At 34.1% G+C, this 23,929-nt stretch overlaps 3 pseudogenes; all 3 read right to left on the reverse strand.

Annotated features, from left to right (window-relative positions):
• Positions 1 to 1,901: 1,901 nt before the first annotated feature.
• Positions 1,902 to 3,232, reverse strand: LOC126551708 (uncharacterized; annotated as a pseudogene).
• Positions 3,233 to 3,583: 351 nt separating this feature from the next.
• On the reverse strand, positions 3,584 to 4,243 carry LOC126551709 (uncharacterized; annotated as a pseudogene).
• Positions 4,244 to 7,869: 3,626 nt separating this feature from the next.
• LOC126551710 (uncharacterized) lies at positions 7,870 to 23,288 on the reverse strand (annotated as a pseudogene).
• Between the last annotated feature and the right edge of the window lie 641 nt (positions 23,289 to 23,929).

Consider the following 23,929-nt stretch of genomic DNA (forward strand, 5'->3'; position numbering starts at 1 on the left):
TAAAAATTATACTTATTAGGAAGTTTTTTTTAGGACTTACTTAATCAAAAACTGGTGAATTTTGAGGGAAAAAATACTGGTGGTGATGATAAAAACAAATTGGTAATAAAATAATTTTTAGTTAAAAAATGACTATCTAGTTAAATAAACTTTCAACAGTTAAACTAAATATAAAATTTCTCATCAATGTTAATTTAATGCTTATATTATTTAATAGGAATCACAAAAATTCCCAAGTTCATCTACTACATCAGGTTATGTTAAAAAGGATGAGTTACAACCGCTGATTGACAAAATGATAGATTCCAGGGTAGGGTTTTTGGAAAAATTGGTATGCAACCAAATGAACAATTTAAAGTTGGATGAATCCACTCAATCAATTGAGAATTCTGCCGATACTAATAATACTAAAACTTCATTTGAGATGCACGAAGTAAGATTTTTGTATTTAAAAATTGAGTTGATTACTTTGTATTTTTTATGTTTTATTTTAATTTAGAATTGTGTTGAATGGTGGGTGGTGTCCAGTACACAGTAAGTTTTTGGATATTCTGGGCAAAATTTCTATAAAAAATCAGACATTAGAGGACCAATATTTGATACGAAAAGCTAAATCTAGGTTTGAATACTGGGAAGGTGAAAAAAATAAGGTAAAATAAAAATGTGAAATTTTAATTTTAATCTACAATTTTTTTCAACTAAAAGAATTGTTTTTATTCGTGTCATATTTTAGAACATTCCCAAGTGTCCAATATATAAGAGGAAGAAAGGAAAGACCATTCATTATTCACTTCCTAAATGTTGGCCAATAAATAATAAATAAATCATTAAATCTTATGGATAATCAACATTAAATTATTAGTTATTTATTATTTTATCATAACGTTCATAACAATATCTTAACAGCAATATTAAAATATGTAAGTCTATGGAGATAGTACATTTAATCAGCTAAATTTGACTTGAAACAGGTATAATATTTAAACAAATCATTTTAAAAGAGTAAGTACAAGTAAGAAAATTATTTTTAAAAAAATATGCTAAGTAACAAAAATTGGCCGCTATTGAGGTGAATCATAAAACTGCAATAGATTACAAAGAAAATAAATTGGTAAAAATAAATTTAGTAAATAATAAAATACACAAGTAAATATAAACAATAAAAATGTAACTGTCATAGGCATGCTCAGACATTTAATTTAAAAATCAACATTTGTATTTAAGGGGGTTGTAGTCGGTCGTGTTTTAAGGAAATTTATATAGGCAATATAACATGATGATATTTAAGTGACTTGTAAGTGTGTGCCATGCAGTGTTGAATCCAGGTATACTTCAGGGGGGGCGAATGCCCCCCCCCTGAAATTTCTTTCGCCCCCCCCTGACAAATACAACTTTCAACAAAATGTACCTATTTATTAAATGCATAATACTCATTACGATTACCGCACCTAATGGTGTTCAATAAAATATAATTTATTTATATCATTGGGGACATTGCATATTGTTCCCCAAATTACATGTTCCAATGGACTTTTGTTCCACAAAATACTTGTTCCAAACGCGGAACAAAAGTTCATTGGAAATTTGGAATACTTGTTTTTTGTAAATAAATCTCTTGGAACGAATATATTGTGGAACACGTATTTTGTGGAACAAATGTTTTTATTTTTATGGAACAAAGTATGTTGGAACAACTTTTTTTAGAAACATAACTTTTTATTTTCTCATTTGCCTGTATTTAACAGCTGTACCCATCCCATGCAGTACCTGATAGTTGAACGAAAAATGATAAGAGCTTTGAGTACAATAATATTTTAAAATGTTTTATTGTGGTTTGGTAGTTGTTATTCTCTATTAAGATTATTTAATAATATAATAAAATTTATGCATTTACCTATTATAGGATTAGGTCTATTGATTTGATTTCCTCGACCACGAACATTTCCCGGTTGAACGGGCAACATTTGACGCACTGGTAAAACCACAGGCGGCTGAACGAGTGGTTGAAGAGGTGGTGGGCGCACTGGGCCCAATATCAAGGGTCTGAAATTTGGCCGTGCCAATGGTGCTGGCAGAGGAAGTGGCTCCATTAAAATGCCTGGTACTATAGCTTCTAAATGATACAATTGAATTATCACATTATACAAACTTTTGATTACTTTTAAAAATATGTAGTTATTATAAACTTACGATGTGGAAAATTGGGCTCCCCGATTTCATTTCTCACAATCTGTTCGGGTGTGTACGCTACGTTTCTTATAAAATCACTCAGATTATATCTGCCATTTATAACATTATTCCAAGCATTTCTTATGGTGACATCATTGCGTGGATACACCCTATAATCAGCTTGCCTGACCTAGTAAATCATAGATGAGGTAAATTTGTTGTTCACGCATATTCTAAGTTGTAGTAAAGTGATTTATGTGGTTATAGATTAACTAACTCTTTGTCCATCGACTGCTCGCCTAAAATCAATTCGACTTCTCTCTTCTACTGTCCTTAAGTGATCTAAAAATGTATATAAACAATTTTATAATATTAGCAATCGAAAAATGCTGATTAGGTTTCTATAATCTCAATTTCATAAACTCTACTTTGCTTTTTAAGAAAAAATTACCATAGAATCCATACAATGTTGGGTGTTGCCCCATTAGCCTCAAGAGAGACGCGTGGTAAGATTCAATGAAGTTATTAGTTCGGTACCGTAGTCCGAACACTGTGAATCTTTGTGGAGTCACAGTATCCATCCAGAACCGTTCATAATACCTCATCAAATCTTCCAGCTGATGTTCCAAGTTATAGTTGGCAACTAAAATTAAAAAAAAGTAAACACAAATTATATAAATTCTAATGTAACATCTTATATTTAGTTAATTATTATGAACCTACCTAGGTCTTGTATTAGTCTAAATCCCAATTGAATAGAAAAGGAATTTCCATGATGGATCTCTTCTATCGCAGGCAAGTGATCTAAGCCTTCAACTGTAATAATACATTTAATATTGTATGCATTAGAAATTATAATATATATCTTATGTTACAGTTTTACATCTATGTTAACTCCAAAGTCCAAGTTTCATAGACTAATTGGTTTGATTAGTAAAAGTAATCAAAACAAGGTGAATTTCTATTGTCAATAAGATTTTGAGATATTTACATGTATATAATATAACATACAACAGTATTCATGACATAGGTAATATACTTATTTTAATTATTTACTTAACATGCTATATTCAAAGTACAACCACAGCCGTTAACCAACAAATTTATTATAAGCACACGTGCAAACTTATATTTGAATACATTCAAGATACATTCTTACTGAAAATGTTTTCCAGCTCTGGATGATCGTAATTTTGAATTTGATAATTAATTCTCGTTTAGTTCTATTTATCACTAAAAATGATTACCATTCTCAAGATTCGTCTTGCGTTCTCGTTAACTGTGCATAGATTCACCAGTTGATGACTTCGTACGTATCGGATAATGCTCTGAAATAAAATTTCTTTATTAAAATAGTTTTTTTTACCATTTTATGTATGTTTAATCAAATTAATTTATTGTGTATCTGTTTATTTTATTTATCTTTTGTTTTTTGCCGTACCTGAATATAGTGGAACCAACATCCAGAATTGTTGGCTTCTGGTAGCACCCTAGCTATGGCATTCCTTAGACCCTGTTCAAAATCCGTAATAATTTGCAAATTGTTATAGTTGATGTTTAACCTTAGCTCTTGTCTTAAAAATTGCAGTAAACGACAATAGCTCTCTGCTTGGCGGTTAATCATCAATGCACGATTGGAATTGCCTAAGAGTGGATAAACCATATTTCATACAAAAAATTAGGGTATTATTATTATTTTTAAACTTACCACATTGTTAAAAACTATTTGTATGGTCAATAGTTGATCTATGTCAGCCAGTTGCCGTGGTCTAATTTGGAATGTTCCATCCATGCAGATGGTTGTGATGTCATGGAAGTGTACATTCATCTCTTGCATGAATGTATTGTTGGTAAAGACAATGCCAACAAATCGTACACTTCCATCATCCCTTAATATTTCCAGCGGACCTTGATAAAAAGGGACCATTGCACCATTCACATATCGCAGTCTTGGGCCCCATTCATTAGAATCAAATATGTCTATCCAATTCCTCAGAGTGTCCGGAACAGGTGGACTATTCCTGCGCCTAGCCCGTGCAATAGCCCTAATTGCTGCGGTACGACCCACTTCCATTGCTACTCTAGGATATCTGTAATTATTTTTTATTATTACATTTAAATATTAACACATTTTTTGTTAAACAGCTTACAGATGCGCCTCCTGGTCAACAATATTCTGTGGAATAACATTCTCAGTATTTGCCCTTTCCCTCAGCCTATTCATAAACCCTCTCAGTGCCACTGCATGATTAGGTGTAGGTTCATGATTATGAACGTGAGCTGCTGAAATTATTATAGGCGCTCCATCAGTGATTGCCATTTTCGCTGATACAGGACACCCATAACGGCGATTTTCACATCTCAAATACCTAATTTTACATAATATTAAGTATATGGTTTATTTTTAATGAATGTTTTATTGAACCAGTAATATTTGGTTATATCTTTATATTGTGTGTATTTTGTTGAAAATAAATTCAATTGTTAAAAATATATTTACAATGTGTTTAAATGCTTGTCAAGAATTAAAATATCTATGAGTGGTACTTATTCAAATAAAAATTAAAAGTAATAAGTACTCTATAGCTCTTATACGGTAGTAAAATTAAATCATTTGTTTGTAAATTTTAAATAAAATATGAACCGTAAATCATTTTTATTTTTTTTTACATTCAATTTTTGTGATTTATGAAAGTGTTTTTAGCCATGAAAAGGGAAAGAAAGGTTAAACTAAGATCTTTACACAGTACAAGTTTTCGAAAAAATCGATATCGTTTTTTGGTGTAACTAAAGAAAATTAACCATAGATACATGATATTTTTACCAAATGTTCTTTTAATCATTTTTTATGCATGACAAAATTTTAAAAATATTTTAACTCGTTTTGAGTTATTTACAGGCATTTGAATTTTTTTCTTCTAAAATGTCAATAAAATTTTTTTTGCTTAGTCAAAAAGTTTGAAAATTTAATGTAAGGTTCTTTATAAGTTGTTATAATAGCAATTGAAAAATATTAAATATATATTTTAAAAAAGCACGATTTTCTTATAGGTAAGCAATTATATTAAATTTTTTTATAATTTTATATATATTTATTTTTAATGAGATTTTTTTATATTATATGTGTCTTTTTTTTAATATTTTGACCCTTTAAATTTAAAATTACTAACCGATTATTTCCTCTAATGGAATGCTGGTAATAGACAAATCCTACTGCATCCATGTAGACGGTTGATCGTCCTCGAAGTCCTGGAATAGCTCTGGATAGAGGTTCCTGAGGTGGTTCATCTGCAGGTTCTGCTGCGATGTCATTTACATCGTCTATAACTTACAAATTATAATATAATTAAAATATCAGAATATAAAACACTTTGTTTAATACTTACAGTCAACTGGATCCATGGTTAAATATTTGAATACAGTAGGTAAATTATTTAATTAAATAAATAATTAAAAAAAAATAAAAAATCGCAAAATCACAATAGTCGCAAAACAACAGTATAAATTCAAAATAAAAAGATAACTGTCTTCGAACGAGTCTAAAAGCTGACAGAGATGCTTGAAGCGGGCAGCAACCCACAAGGGCCCAAATAATTAGCTTACGCAGAATTCGTTTATGGGAGGAGGTTACCATATATATATATAAATTCATTTATATATAGATAAAATGTTATTAATGTAGTATTCTTTAAAAGAAATCATTATACAAGTTTTACTCATGGGAGGGATGAAACCCTAACCACCATCACCCCACCCAACCCCCCATACATCAGTACGACACTGGACCAAATTTTCTCATGTTTAACATTAGATTACAGTATAGGTACGACGGACACGTGCCACATGTCAAACTGTCAAAGGTATCCGATAACAAAATATATTTATTTACTATAATAAACATATATTATACATGGGTACATTTCTAATGTACGTATACGATATACTGATCAACAGTTCGTAAGAGCTGGCCAGGTAGCTAGACTATTGTTATGCATTACTAGGTATTCGTGACAATATTTGTCTATGGTTTAGTCATATGAGTTATAAACTGTTTAATTAAAAATGTAATTTTTACTTTTTATTTAAAATTTAAATTTGATTACAAAATAAAAATTGAAAACTCAAAATGGTTTGAGTAATACATAGAATTTTATAACATGTACAAATAAACAAAAATATAGTCTTAAGTAAAAAACAACAAAGTAAATTTAATAAAAATTTTAATTGATTTTATTTCAAAAACGATTCAGAAACGATTCTACGTTGACCGATAGTAGAGATTTTGAAATCATCAATGATGTTTTCGAGACTTACATTTACGAATCTAGGTAAAAAAACCTCCTTATCGACTAAATACAATATTATTCGTTTATATTATTTTTACATAATTAAATATAATAATATAAATTAACATGTATTCCTTATTATAAAATATACAAGTATAGCTGCAATCTGCATTTCACATTGTCGATAAGTAATCGTCATTTGTCATTTTGTATCTACATAATTTTAAGAAATATAATATTAAAAAAATATTTAAAGGTAACAATTTTAAATAATTGTCATAATTGTATATAATTTGAAAAATGTTTAAAGGTTAAGTTAAAAACATTTAGTTACCTATTTAATCTTTCTTAAAGCATAATACTTCTTAATTTGGATTTCAATAAAGTTAATTTAGAAAATGATTGCTCATATAATGTATAGCGTGTTATTTACTAATTCTTCCTATGTTATTAAATTTAAAAAAAAAATCTGTTTATTAAAATCTTTTAACTATGGACCCAAGTTGACTTCAATTTGTTTTTTATTTTTTCATGTATTTGTAAAAACATTATTTCAGTTACCAATTCATCCTCATTTTGAAGTCAATAGGACAAATTGAGGGGAAACTTCATAGTTCATCTACATAGTATGTAGCAGCTTATATATATAAATATATATATTCTTTAATAGTTGAATGATTCAAGAAAATTTTTATAATAATACACATTTTTTAGGGCCGGGCCACACATAGCGGTTGAGCCGCAGCGATTGAACCGCGAGCGGACAAACCGCCAGGCTACCGTACACATATACGCGGTCGAATCGCGCGCGGTTATACCAAAATATTGGGTGATTGAAAAATTATTTTATTTTAAAACCTAGTACCCTGAAAGTCTTTAACGTGAAAGGTTGGTGTAGAGTAGAAAATATTAGCTATCCGTATAAAATGGAATTAAACCACGATCGGCTAGTTCAGGTTTTGTGTGTGGCAGAAGATCTAGGTGTATTAAACGATCCTGTGCAAAGGCCAAGTAGAAAACATTGGGTTCACCCAATAAATAATGATAGGGAAACAAGTGGACGATTTTTTAAATTTTATAATGACATAAGATTATATCCTGAAAAGTTTTTTAATTATTACCGAATGTCAATTAAAACATTTGATGAGTTACTACAAAAAGTGCGTGGCCACATATCAAAAAGATCTACACATTGGCGGAATCCTTTGAGTGCAGAGGAAAGATTAACTATAACACTCAGGTAAGTTACTTTTATAAATTAGATACAAAATATTATTATATTTATTTATTATGTATAAATATTAATTAAATTAATAAAAATAAAAATAACATTATAACATTATAATAATATTATGATGATAGATACTGTTAACTATTAAGTAAAAATTTAAGTAAAAAAAAAATCATCTTGACCTTATTCTATACTTAAAACTATACTAAAAACATAATTCTTTTGATTGTTTGGAGAAGAATTTTGACTATGTTAGTAATTAAATGGTCGTAATTTTGTTGTGGAAAAGTGAACTTTGATGTATTAGGATCAGTAGGAGCGCTTTGTGAAGGATAAAAAGGTTGTGTAACTGCAGGAGAATTATAATATTGAGCAAGAGAATCATATGGATTTGTTGTTATAGGATTAGCTTGAATAGTTTGAGATGCAGCCTGAATATTACTATTTACCTCGAGATTTTTAAAATATTGTAATACATACAACTGAAAATCTAATTTCTGGACATTATTTAAATTTTTTTTGTTTAATTTTTTTTTTTGGTAAAAAAGAATTTAGCATCATTTTATCTGGATCTACGTTTTTTGGTCTATGTAAAAATTGAAGCAGTTCTTGTTGAAAAGAATCATTAGATTTTTTTTTCTTGTTTCGGTTAGAATGGTTCAATGATTGTTTAACAGTTGGCGAAGTAGATGGCTCACATTCTATAGCATTATCGCCATTATCGTCAACGCAGTTATTATTAGCAAAAGAATCATCGTTACATACGTCTATTTCGTCTTCCTGCATACTACTAGTTGTCCTATAAATAAAATAAAATTATACCTATCAAAAATATATTCTTAAATAAATTTAATATGATATCAATCAGTTTACAAATATTATTTTGAGAACAGGTTGATATTATATTATAATATGTTATAACTTATTATAAGACTAACACAAGTAAGATATTGATTAATAATGTTTAGATACGTACTTTCTTTTATTTGAATTATTTGATAAAAACGATAATGCCGCAATAAAAGCATATGGTTTTTTTTTCTGTGCCGCAGATCCACTTCTTAAATTTTTTTCTTCACTTATACTCTTTTTATAACTATCTTTAATATTCTTCCACTTCTTATCTCGAAGTTCTTTAACTGCAATTAATCGAAACCGAACAGTACAGATAATATAAAACGTTTATAATTTATAAATGTCCAAATGTAGTGCTAAAATTATTTTTAAAGATCCATGAATGTATATTGTGTAATTTATATTGATCTTACAAAAATGTGTTTTTATTCACGTTGTTAAAAAAAAAAAAAAATTCGGTCAAAAACTTTGAAAATATAATAAGCACAAAGACCCTATCAAGTTGTTTATATACCATATCATATAAAATACATAGTTACATTATTTTTTTATAAGCGTTTTTTTTCGAAATTCACCAACATTTTGAAACTATGATTAGAAATTCATAAAATTATTTCTAGATCTAATATTAAGATTAAATTAGTATTCCTTATAAGTTTTTCTATTTTAAACTAAAAAGTCATACATTTATTTTTTTATGAGCGTTTTGGGATAACATTTTTTCGAAATTGGATTTTTCATAGATAGGTATTTCAGGTTCAAATTTGGACGAAATTAGATATTTCAACAATGAATTAACTGGCCATTTTATTATGTTATATGTTAAATTATTTAATATAATACAATACTATAATAATAAATCTATTATATTATATAATTGTAATAAACTAATAACTATATGTAATTTAATTATTTTTATACTAGGTATCTATCAACTGGTATGACGTTTACTGAGTTACATTTTGAATTTAAAATAGGCAAAAGTACCGTCGGTGAAATAGTACGTGAAACTTGTGTAGTAACGTGTTGCGAAACGAAGAAATGCCTGAACCCACTACTGAACATTGGTTGGAAATATCGAATACATTTTATTCAAAAACCAACTTTCCCAACTGTCTTGGTGCTGTAGATGGGAAACACATTCGTATTCAAAATCCAAAAAACACAGGTTCACTGTTTTTTAACTACAAAAAATATTTTTCAATAATTTTAATGGCAGTAGTTGATGCCAATTTGAGTTTTGTTTACATCGATGTAGGATCTTACGGCAAAGAATCAGATTCTAATATTTTTAAGCAAAGTTCTTTTGGGAAAAAGTTGTATTCGAATGCCTTAAATATTCCTGATCCTAAAAGTTTTTCTAGTTCTCAAGGTTCATCACAACCTTATGTTTTTGTTGGTGATGAGGCATTTGCTCTTCACACATATCTATTAAGACCGTATCCACAACGAGGGCTTAACGACAAGCGAAGAATATTTAATTATCGTTTGTCTAGAGCTAGACGTACGGTAGAATGTGCTTTTGGAGTACTTGCTAACAAATGGCTAATATTTCATACCACTATTTTAGTAAGTCCCGAATTTGTCGACGATATAATTAAATGCTGCTGTGTTTTACATAATTTTGTCCGAAAAAGAGATGGATATAATTATGAAGATATGGAAAGTGAATTCCACTTAGATGACATCGAGGTAATAGGAACGGGTTCTCGGACCAATGGGATTGAAGTAAGAGAAGCCTTTGCAGAATATTTTGTAAATGAAGGTGCCGTACCATTTCAAAATCGTGTTCTTTAATGTAGTACAATATAGTTGGTATTTGTATTTACATATACAATTCATTTTAATGTTGGTTGTTCATTATTACTTTTATTTTTATTTTTACGTATAATTTACAATTTTGAATACCTAAGTAGTAAGTACTAATTTATTATTATTACTAAATATTTGAATTACCTACTTAATATTCGTTATGTATTATTTATAATTAATTAAATGTCCAAAATATTTTAATTGTTTATCATAATAATAAGTGCCATACGATGAAAAATATAAAATATAATAAATATTAATACATTTATTCATGTATATTATTTGTGCATATGTACATGTGCATCAATAAATAAAGCAAAAACGCATGCAATACGCAGGTTGGTAATAATTTGTGGAACATCTATGTAAAATACTAAAATAAACTTATTAATATTGTTTGAACGTGAGCCTTTTTTTGCGCATTTGACAAACAGTGTGTCCGTTTAACACCTGTCTTGTCACCCTGCTGACTTTCCGCCGCCGACGTGCGCTTGCGCGAACTTTTTGCGACCGGCTTCGTTAACCACCGGTTGTCCAGCGGTCCGGCCAGGTTGTCTTTTTTACACCGCCGTCCGGGATTGTTCGCCGAGACCGTGGTTTTGGGTTTTTTAGTTGTACCACGTTGTCGTCGTGTGTCGACCCAAAACTAATTATTATTATACATTTGCGTCGATCGCCGATCCGTTTTGTTTTATTTATATTATTAGTGTGTGCGTAAACAATACTATTATTATATTCGCGTCGTTGTCCGTGCACACCGTGTAGTTACGTCTGCCCCCCCTGGTCTGACCGGTGTACGTACTTATTCGGTTGCTCCAGCGTTCCGGATCACGAAGCGGAGGTGTAAGCGGTGTCGATCCGTATCGGTATCGTTATTATTATTATTATTGTATTATTTGTATTGCTTAGTAGCTTTGTTTATTATATTATTTATAGTGTTTGGTGACACACCAACTAATTATTATATACTCTTTGTACCACATTCTTTTTGTTACTATTTTCTTTTCCTCCCACGCATCTCGCGAGTCGCTCGGCAAACTGCCCAAGCAAGTGCTGGCAGCACAGACATTTTTGGTAGCAGAGCGTGGTTATTTATTTTTGTGTCCACGGTGGACCCAGTGAGCGTTGTGCGTGGGTATTGGCATTGATTAAATATACATAGATAGCCCACAGCTATACAAATAATGTAATAGCCGTAATTAATAGCGCGGGCTCTCAATAGATGGCATTAGTGATGTCAATATCAAGAAATAATTAAATTAAAATCATAAATAGACAGTGAAGAATTCATAGGTGGGGGGGGGGTTAATGTTAATGATCAGGGCCCGCGTTTATCTAGATAGCGGTTTTGAAATTTTGATAGAAATAAACTGCGATAAGGAAAACATCAAACAATACCTATATTATTTTAATCTCGTATTAATGTATTATAATAATATATGGTTATTGACGAATTACTACAATTTATTATAATCTTAATATCTTAATAATATTAAAAATATCAAACAAGACGGTTTACTGCTTCTACGTTCTGCTTAGCAAAAGTGTGAACAAATGACAGATTCATTAAAACGTAAATTTGACTGACTTCGTAATTTATAAAAAAGATGGTTTTAACTTTAGTTAGCAACAATTAATTGACAACTAGGGCTTGGAATTAAATGTATGCCAAAAAAACGATAAAAAAATGTCTTAAGAAGACATCGCACTCGCATGTGTTGCCTTCGTCTTACACACGTACGACATACCAAATTTATGCCATATTTAATGAAGTTAATAGGTATTATTTTTTTTTTACATAATTATAAAAAAAAAAAAATAAGATTTTGTTAATTTCTACGTTAAACTATTTTATAGATACCTGTTAACTTGTGAATCTTAATAATAATAAAAAAGAGTTTAAATATTTTTAATTATTAAAGATTGCTTAGCATAACATTTTTACCAACAATTTTAATAACAAATTACTGTCAAAAATCAAGTAAATATTGTCCGTCATTTTTATAATGAACATTCCTAAAGTTTGAGTTTTATAAAAAAAAAAAAATGTAACTAGGTAAATAAAAATATTCAATTTGAGAGTAATATAATATAGTTTATTAGTGTTTTGCAATACAGTTAATAGCATATTTAATCAATGAATATAATATACACAAAATCCATTTTAAATATTTTTAAGAATTTTTAATTTTTTTTGAGATTTTTCAACTCTTACATGTTTAATATTTTTTGAAATCCAGTTAAAATTTCTAAAAAGTTTACATATAATTAGATGTATGATTACAAATTCAATATGTGGAATACAAGTTTCATTAACATTTAATAAGCCAATTAATTCGGTTTTTATTTTTTTTTCAGCAAATTGGGCTATTTTTTTTCTGTGTGGTTTTTTTTCTAATATATCTGCTAGGATTTTTTGAGCCAAAATAATAAATTGCGTTAGTTCATAAGTAGGTACTTTCAGATGCATTTCAGACGTTTTTGAATCATAGTTTTTACAAAAAATTAAAAAATCTAATTTATTTGTAATTGAAAAATCTGACTTCACCATTAACTGTTCACAATTTAAGCAGGGAAATTTTAATATATATTTCATTGCTAGGTAACCAGCAAATAGGTATTTGAAAATTTTCCAAAGTAACCACTGCTTCTTTTTCTAATTGAATGCTTCCAATCTCCATGAATCGGATGATTCATTGGATGATATTGTTGACTCACTACTATCTCCATCTATTTGTACGTCATTAATTACAGAGTGAGTCATTAAATGGATGTCATCGTCTGGCTCACAGTTAGAAGAACTAGATGGTTTCATTAAACTCATTTTTGCATTAATTCTAAACGTTGTGCGGAAAGTTCTTGCAGTTGGATTTCTGAAATAACATCAACATTTTATTAATTATTGACAACTTAAAATATTGAACTTTTATGTTATAAAAGAATTCAAGGCATATTTCACCTATTATATCCTCCTCTTTGTCTAAATATAGAAAATGTGTTTTCTATTACATCAGAGTTGAGGCGTCCAGTCAAAATGTATGTGAATCCCATATCTTGTTGTTCTTTATAGAGCATTATAATAGCATTCAAGGTCCAGCACATACCATCAAAACAAACAGGTCTGGTTTCTTGTTTCCCTTTGTTGGTAGAAGTTTTCTTTTTTAAATTTTCAAATGTTATTATTGCTTTTTGAAGAAATTCTAGTTGCTGCGGTCTCTCGGTGGATAAAGCACATTTAAATGGATTGGAATGGTACAAACTCATACTATTTAGTACATCTAGTAAATCATTGAAATACTTAACCATATTAGCTGTCTGTATAGCTGTTTTAGACTTCAACTGACCGGTGTAAACACTGGTTTTTAAAACTGTAGACATTGTATTACTAAACAGTTGCATAGCTAATTTACATGACATCAATTGAAATGGCCCTGGGTTAATGTGATTGTCAGTAATTTTTAATAATGAACGACTAGTACAACTTTTTTTATCAATGTCATAAACATCTCTCAAGTCTTGAAAAGAAACTTCTTTGCCTTCAAATATAAAATTGCTTTTTTTAAATGATTACGTAAGTTTTTAAATAAATGTGGAGTATCAAAAATTGAATAAATTCGTCTTTCATTAACTTCAAAAAACGGCTTGTCTTTAGTAACTTTCAGTAGTTTAAGTGCTGCTACGTTGTTAGTGCCTTGGTCACATACTACAGCTTTAACTTGAAATCCACAATCTAATAACCGTTTAATTACCTCCACTAACAACTCACTCAATATACAATATTTTACTGATGTCGCTGGTAAAAAATAACAAATAGGCATTTTCCATGATGAATACAAACCACGTATCATAAACACCATGGCTTGACCAGCTAATTTATTTGTACGGCCTTTCGGTCCCAAATCTTCATACTCCTCAACGCAATCTAGAAACTTAGAATATTCAAGATAGTTTTTGATCTTCATTTCGTCAAATATTAATGTGCAGTATAATTCATCTTGGCTCATTGATTCACATTTTTTTTTTAATTGTCGAAATAGTCCTGAGTTAAATCCCGGTCTGAATTTTGAATTACCAATCCACCGACGAATTGTTGACATGCCAGGTAAAGTTATTTTCTTATTATTTCTTAGAAATTTGTAAGTACTTGGTGATTTGTAAAATAAACTCAAGGCAAAATTTTGTTCTGCTTTTGTGAAAGGTTTTCTTGATGATTTTGCTCTTAATGTCTGCATTTTTACAAGTACTTTAGAGTCTTTTGATGGGTATTGTAATGAATCTACAATATTACTTGTAGTCTGCCTTCTATTTTTCATTAATTGTAACCTATTTTTCAATCTAAACAGCGATACATTTTTACTGTTAATTTGCTTTTTTTTTTGTTCCAGAGCAAATTTTAGTTTTGAAATTTTATCACCACCAAATAATTTTTTAGGGTGTAATTTTATTGGCACGTGTGATTCTTCAATGAATTTCCTTGTTGTTGGTGTCAATACTGGAGTCGAAGATGTAGAACCAACTGTGGATAAGTTACTAGTGGAAGGTGGAATTTTATTTGGTGTTAGAACGTAGACATTCGGAGAACCTGATTTGGTAACCATTTCTAATTGAATTGGACTTTTTACACATACTTTCTTATAAACATTAGTAGGTGTGGTATCATGAAAATTTCCGATTTCTATGTATTGAGTAGGAACTGCGTGTTTGTTTAATCTGCTTTTATTTTCGTTGGTATAATCTGTGCTTACAAAATGAGTGTCGCAGATGTATCGACATGATAATTCTTTTGGCGTGAGACTCAGTAGAGTAACATTTCCTAATTAAAATATAAGATTTTATTTTAGTACAAAATTTAAAATATTTACTTGTAAGTTGTAATATCTAGGGTGGAGTGGGGAGTTGTCACCTATGACCAATTCCAAGTGTCAAGTCAAATTGGCCATAGTAAGCGACTTCACTCAATACCACATATTTATGATTATTATTATCAATGCAATAAAGCTATAGGTAGGTATTAATAGTATTATAACACAAAATATTTAGGTAGGTATAGTTAACTTAAGTGATGCAAATGTTAGCCGTTTATCAAAAGGCCAATATATTTTTTTACATTCTACCAAAATGTGATAAAGAGTAGTACCTATACCGCCTATAGAAAATAACTGATGTACTTAACATGAAATAGTTTTTGAATAAAATATAAATAATAATAAGGTATTCATTCCCTTTCTTAAGTTTTAAATTACAGAGCAATTTTTCTCATAATTATATTATAGCTAGCTATCAATACCTAGCTATACCTATTACATTGATATTGTGTTACTCGCAACGATTAATTAAATGTACATTTGTAGGTACCTACATGTATATTTAATCAATACCACGACATTTATTTTCATAGAATATACCAGAAATAAAATACAATTTGAATAATTTGATAAAATTATAAGACAATACCTACCTAGTTATTTAATATTTACCAAACAATAGGTAGTTAGCGTGTTATTATTTATCAGTCTTATTCACACAAGACAACGCATAAAATGTATCAGTTTTTTTAAATTACTATGTAAGTCATACCCTTAAACTTTGATTGAATTAAGCTAATTACATGTATAAAACTTGTAGTTTAATTTTGATAAAAATAACACATTTTTTATGTATTTTATTTTCATTCTAAAATATTATGTTCCATTATTTTTCTAATATAATAAATAATTGTCCTTACCTGAACTCAAAATCCACTTTTTACGAACGTCTTCATTAGTTGGAAATTTACGGAACGTCAAATCTGGATTATTACGAGCGGATTTACCACAGTCCATGTATACACATTTACTACCACAACCACGCGACATAATATTAATGTAGGTACAAATAACAACGGAGAATTATTATAATATACAATAACGGCACAATAACGCGAGGTAAGGTAGGTATAAATGAATAATAGTCGTATAGAGAGTCTGTAGTTGTCAGAGCATAGTCGAATTAGACATAAGACAATAAGACAGTTGTTTTTGTCAGTTAACTGTTCAATTAAATGTTATCACTTACCGCTTATCATAAATTGTTAAGTAAATCTAAATACCATCATGAGCTACCAAGTACTACCATCATGGTTACCACCGCGGTTGTGATATTGTCGAAAACTACTCTAGCGCTCTCTGAATTCAGGCTCCCCTACTATTATATTTAGGCTCCCAATACCTCGATTTTTCATTAACAGTTTTTAACGTTGCGTGGGCTATCTATGTATATTTAATCAATGGTATTGGTAATATTATTATAGGACAAATTGTATTATATACCTAATTAGTGCGCGGTCCCGAGCGTTATCGTAGGCCGCTAGTGCAATTGCCCGACATCACGCCTTATCGTTATTGCCTTTATACATACGCGTTATATTATTATATTAAAGAAGTGTTTTATTATTTATTTCGTTTATCATGGTGAACGAGGAGCAGCAGCGGGTAGACCGGTTGACGCGATCGAAATTATTTGCCGATGCAAAGCGAAAGGCCGCGATATCAGCTATCCGTACAATACATGCATTATCTTTACGTGCGTTACAGGAGCCTGAGATAGTTTCTGAGTTTTTAATAGCAGCCACTGATTTAGAAGGTCATTGGGCTCAATTTAAATTAGAGGATGAATCTTTTTTAGAACATCTTATTAATCTCGATAAAGCGGAGGATTATTCAGTGGACTTGCCGGCCGAAGTTCGAGCTTTAATTAATGCGTCACGTTCGGTTGTAGAAAAATGGACACCGAAAGGCGCTGATTTATCGTATCTTAAAGGTCACTTAGCACCGTCTGTTAACCCAAATAACCAAGCGGTTCCGACAAAACAATTTTCGCGACTTCCGGACATTCCGTTGCCCGAATTTGACGGGGATTATCGTTATTGGCCTACTTTCTATGATGCGTTTGAGTCTTTGGTTAATATATGTGATATCGATAAATTATATTATTTAAAAGGATGTCTAAAGGGCCGCGCGGCGGACGCTGTGAGAGATATACCATTGTCGGCGGAAAATTACGCATTGGTGCGGTCTACGCTTTTAGAGCGATTTTATCGTCCACGTCTCGTGACCATGTCCTTGGTCGACAAGTTATTAGGCGCTTCGCCCATTAGACAGGAGTCTCTTTCCGAACTTAATAGTTTCATGTGTTCATTTAGTGAAAGTATGTCTCTCCTCGATGCGTTAAAAATTCCAGATCTACGTTCTTTTATTTTATTTTCGATTGCTTTTCGTTGTTTGCCTGTATCGACGCGTAAATTGTTCGAAACGAGTACGATATCCGATTACCTAACAATTGACGAGCTCATGAAATTTTTGCGAAACCGCGTAGCCGTGTTGGAGGTTGTAGGTGAACATCGTGACCACGTCGCTTTCGGCGCGCATACAAAATCGACGTCACAACAGGGCCACCTCCAAAAGGATACTAATCGATCAGGGAAACCGCGGTTTTCGTCCCACCCCACTACGTTAGTTGCGACCAAGCCGTCCAATTCGACGAATAATAGGTGTCCGTGTTGCTCTAGTGCGCATGGTTTAGGGGTATGCGCCAAATTTAAAACGTGGGATGTTGACGAGCGCTCTCGCTGGACACGGGAGCATAAATTATGTTTTAATTGCTTTAGCGCAGATCATTGGGCTCCTAAGTGCACCGCCAGGTCACGATGTCAAGACTGTTCCCGTAGGCATCACTCCCTCCTTCATCCACCCGGGAATACTACCCATGGTAGCGGCGACATACCACAGTCGGATGTAGTACTATGCGCGTCCGCACCCCCGCCACAAGTGTCTAAAGAAACATCGGTATTGTTAGGAACGGCGCTAATTCATGTACACGATAGGGCGGGTTCTTGGCAAACCTTACGCGCATTAATTGATTGCGCGTCACAAATTAGTGTAATAACTGCCGCGTGCGCCGATCGACTGGGACTTCGGCGCGATCAATGGACTACACCTGTGACAGGTCTGTCTGGTGTTTCAATTATGGATGTTCAGGGCCGTGTTGATTGCGTGATACAGCCGCGATATTCGAACGAACCCGTGTTATCAGTGCAGGCGTGGGTGCTGCCTTCAATTACTAATGACCTCCCTAGGAATATTTTACCTGCGGGTATAAAAGATCGATTTTCGAATTTAGCATTGGCCGATCCGTCGTTCCACATTACAGCTCCGGTCGATTTATTGTGGGGGGGTGACGTGTATGCGGCGGTAATGGACGGGCGCAAAATCACCGTTGACAAAAATCTCCCGGTCGCGTTCAGCTCGATTTTCGGCTGGATTTTGATGGGACCAATTTCCGAGGGGGAACTGGCATCATTTCATTCATTACCGGTGTCCCTTACTATTTCCCTAGAGGGACTCATGCATCGCTTTTGGGAAGTGGAGGAACCTGAGGTTGCTCCGGAGACCTTTACCGATGAAGGGCGATGCGAACAAATTTTCCTAGACGGGCACGAGCGTCTACCATCGGGTCGTTTTTCTGTGCCATTACCGTTCCGCGCACGCGTGTCCGATCATACATTTGATCGATCTCGTGAGACAGCAATAAAGCGGTTCGAATTGCTAGAACGCTAATTGTCCACTGATCCCAAGCTCAAGTCACTGTATAAAGACTTCATGGCCGAATATCTCACGTTAGGTCACATGTCGGTTGCAACAACCCCCGGGCAGTATTATATTCCCCACCATGCTATATGCAAAAATGACGGTGTAGATACGAAAATTAGAGTGGTCTTCGACGCATCTGTGAAAGGTCCCACGGGTATGTCGTTGAATCGCGCGTTGCTTCCCGGACCTAAACTACAGCGTGATATAGTTGATATCTTGATACGTTTCCGTTTATTTCGCCATGCATTCACGGCGGACATCTGTAAGATGTACCGCCAAATTTTGATTTTACCTGAGTTCCGTGCTTATCAGCACATTTTGTGGCTCGACTCCCCGTTCGATCAATTGATCGACTATGAACTCAATACCGTGACGTATGGAGTAAACTGCGCCCCCTTTCTAGCACTCCGAGTGCTGCGTGCCATAGCTGACAGTGATTGTGTGTCGTTTCCACGTGTTTGCGACGCGTTATGTCATCAAACATACGTTGACGACATCTGCTACGGGGCAGATACCATCACCGACGCGGTCGAGGTCCAATCGGAATTAAATTCGGTACTGGCGCGGTCAGGTCTCGATTTACGTAAATGGTCAAGTAATACCCCGGCTATTTTGCAGGCCGTACCTGCCGATCATTGTGTCGTAAAATCTACGTCATTCGCCGACGACGATAGCGTAGGCACGAAGGTTCTTGGTATACACTGGTATCCGACCGATGATTATTTTTGTTGCGAACTCAGTTTAGAGGTGTCACCAACATTCACGAAACGTGGTATCTTGTCATTGACGTCCCAATTCTTCGATCCATTAGGTTTATTTGCCCCTGCGATTTTTTTGGCTAAACATATTATGCAACGTACATGGCAGGCGGCGTGTGAGTGGGACGGCCCGTTGCCATGCGACATCCACACCGATTGGGCACAATTCGTGATCGAGTTGCCGCAGCTTTCGACCGTTCGCGTTCCGCGGTTTTGTAACACCACTCCTGGTACTACATGTTTTTTATACGGTTTCTGTGACGCGTCATTACGAGGATACACGGCTGTAGTTTATTTGCGCGTACTCGATGCACCACGAGATTCGTCCGTCTTTCTTATCGGTACAAAGACCAAATTAGCTCCACTGAAAGCGTTGACAGTGCCACGATTAGAGCTAAACGCTGCCCTGTTGCTCATTCGATGGTTGAATCGTGTAAAGGTGGCCCTAGGAGATCGCGTTACCATTGTAGACACCTTCGCGTGGACGGACTCATTAGTGGTCCTTTCGTGGCTGACTGTTCCACACGAAACGTTTAGACAATACGTGTCGAACCGCGTACACCAGATCCAATCTGTTTTACCAGATTGTCATTGGCGATACGTATCAACGCTCGATAACCCCGCCGACTGTGCTTCACGCGGAATGATGCCGTCCGAATTACCAAAATTTATGTTATATTGGCTCGGTCCAAAGTTTATCAGGGACCATCTGAATGAATGGGGGAGGGATAAGGATCGTCTACCGTGTTCCAAATTGCCCGAAGTCCGGCCCATCAACTTATTAGTACAACCTAAAGACCCTCCTTCGGAGTGGTTCGCGCGCTTTTCTTCTTACGATTTTATGATTCGCGTAGTTGCCAGGATTCACCGGATCCTGCCAAAAGGCCGTCGCCGTCCTGCCGAAGTGACACCGGTCCTCACGCGTATCGAGCTCGACGATGCGTTACGCGCTATTGTCCTCCATTCACAACAATCCTTTTTCGCCGCACTTCGTGACGAATTGCGAATTGTGTATCTTCGAAGCCGCTCGCTCGACTATGCCCGTTCATTGATGACCAGGGAGTAATTCGCGTAGGAGGTCGCCTAAGACATTCCGACCTACCGTTCGAAACAAAACACCCAATTCTATTGTCAAAGTCTTCTTTTCTATCGACGTTAATCTGCCGACGGTGGTATAAAATAACGTGCCATTCTGGGTCACGCGTAATGTCTGCGATGATCCGCCAACACTTCTGGATTGTGTCTCTCCGCTCGGTTATCCACACTATCTTGACACAATATACGGTGTGTGTTCGTTTCGACGGTCGTAACCCACAACCGTTGGTGGCCGATTTGCCTGCAACGCGCGTACAGCAATGTAGAGCTTTTAAGCGGGTGGGGGTGGACTACGATGGTCCGTTGTCAATGCGCGAACTAAGGTTGCGCAAATCGCGTACATACAAGGTTTATATCTCGATATTTGTGTGCTTTGCCGTTATGGCTGTTCATTTGGAACTCGTGACCGGTCTGTCCACCGAAGCCTTTATGGCAGCCTTCGATCGTTTTGTGGCCAGGCGCGGTATGCCCAGTGAAATATTTTCGGACTGCGGTACAAATTTTGTGGGCGCCGCAAGACAACTACGTGATTTGATCAATAGTCCCCCCTCACAATTAATAATAACGTCAGTAGCTATGTCATGCACATGGCACTTCAATCCCCCCGCGGCCCCTCATTTTGGCGGGCTCTGGGAAGCAGCTGTACTCTCAGCAAAAAGGTTGTTAACCCGCGTTATAGGCTCACACGTTCTGACTTACGAAGAATTTAGCACGGTATTGTGTCGGGTGGAAGCCGTTTTAAACTCGCGACCCCTTACTCCGTCCTCATCAGATCCGCACGATCTTGAATGTTTGACACCGGGTCATTTTCTCGTCGGTCAACCACTGCTCCTGTACCCCCTCGATCATCTGCATCCCCAGATCGACCTATAGTCAATAGGTGGAAATTGTTAGATCATTGTCACCAGTCTTTCTATCACCGTTGGTCGACAGAGTACCTTCATACTCTCCAAGAAAGGGTTAAATGGACCGATAGCCGTCCAAACGTCAAGGTAAATGATATGGTGGTTCTTCGGGACCCTTCAGCGCCGCCTTTAGAATGGCGACTTCGTCGCGTGACTGGTGTCTAACCGGGGGCCGATGGAGTGGTCCGGGTCGTGCAAGTATTGACGTCCCGTGGCATGGTTACCCGACCAGTGGTAAAGGTGGTAGTGCTTCCTACCGACGACCAGTAACACTTAACCATAATGTACCTTTAATATTTACCATTATACTCGCACAATTGCCTAAGCTCTCGCATTGAGCTCCCCAACTTCACCACCTAGCACACCGAGCTACATATTCTCTGTTTGACATGCTAATATTATTATAATAAATTGCTATGCAACTCGCGGGGTGTTCGGGCGCAAAAGTCTGTAATATTTTGTTTTATATTTTATATCGTATGTATTTTTTTAGTTTATTTATATTTTATGTTAATTATTATGAACCATATGTTCACCTTATGTGATGATTTTTTTTTCCTTTTATTAACGATAACCGCCGTCACGAAGAATGTACTCAATATTCAGATGTGCACCACGGTTTCTGCGCCTTCGTCTACGTCTTATTCCACGATATGTGAGGCAACGCCTCCCATAGGGGGAGGATGTTTGAACGTGAGCCTTTTTTTGCGCATTTGACAAACAGTGTGTCCGTTTAACACCTGTCTTGTCACCCTGCTGACTTTCCGCCGCCGACGTGCGCTTGCGCGAACTTTTTGCGACCGGCTTCGTTAACCACCGGTTGTCCAGCGGTCCGGCCAGGTTGTCTTTTTTACACCGCCGTCCGGGATTGTTCGCCGAGACCGTGGTTTTGGGTTTTTTAGTTGTACCACGTTGTCGTCGTGTGTCGACCCAAAACTAATTATTATTATACATTTGCGTCGATCGCCGATCCGTTTTGTTTTATTTATATTATTATTGTGTGTGCGTAAACAATACTATTATTATATTCGCGTCGTTGTCCGTGCACACCGTGTGGTTACGTCTGCCCCCCCCTGGTCTGACCGGTGTACGTACTTATTCGGTTGCTCCAGCGTTCCGGATCACGAAGCGGAGGTGTAAGCGGTGTCGATCCGTATCGGTATCGTTATTATTATTATTATTGTATTATTTGTATTGCTTAGTAGCTTTGTTTATTATATTATTTATAGTGTTTGGTGACACACCAACTAATTATTATATACTCTTTGTACCACATTCTTTTTGTTACTATTTTCTTTTCCTCCCACGCATCTCGCGAGTCGCTCGGCAAACTGCCCAAGCAAGTGCTGGCGGCACAGACAAATATAATAATTACCATTTTCATATTTTTGGACATCCGATAGTTCACACCAGTTTCCAGTGTACATTGATTCCGCTATATTACGCCAACATGTATTTTTTACATTTCTGTCCATGTAATCTTGGCTCGTTATATCCCATATGTAAGGATTACTTTCGATTAACAAAATAAATTTTTCGGTGTCGAACATTTTAAAAGTGTTAATTAGCTGATGTTAAAGTGTTAAATAACTATTTCACTATGTAGTGTTTAAAACTCTCAAAACCACTAACATACACTACGCACAAGTGATGATGAATGAAAATAACCAAGTCAATTTACCAAATATGACGATTTAAAAATAAAATTCGTTTAAATCTAATATAAATATTAATTATTAAATAAGTAATAACTAATAACTAATATTTCATAGTTTAATAATAACAATTATACAACTATATACTATAGGACATAGGTAGGTATATATATAAATATTTTGAACGACCACAAATTTATTAAATTTAATTAAAATGAAATAATATAAATAACCAACAAAATTATACTCACGGATAATATAGGTAATATAAATATGTACTATTATATATTAATACGTTATATTATATTATATTTATTTATATAACATAATGTAGATACTTATAAATTTATAATATAATAATTAAAAGTAATTGTACCAATTTAGTTGAAATGATCTTCAACTTTATTATTTGAGGCATTTTTCAATTTAATTATATTACCAGTATCGCGCGAGCAGCCGTACCTAACGCACGCCTCTCCGTCGCTCCGTTAAATACCGCTGTGATCTCGATCATAGACGTTCAAATTTTTCCAATT

Source organism: Aphis gossypii, chromosome X, assembly GCF_020184175.1.
Source record: "Aphis gossypii isolate Hap1 chromosome X, ASM2018417v2, whole genome shotgun sequence".
Lineage (NCBI taxonomy): Eukaryota > Metazoa > Arthropoda > Insecta > Hemiptera > Aphididae > Aphis > Aphis gossypii.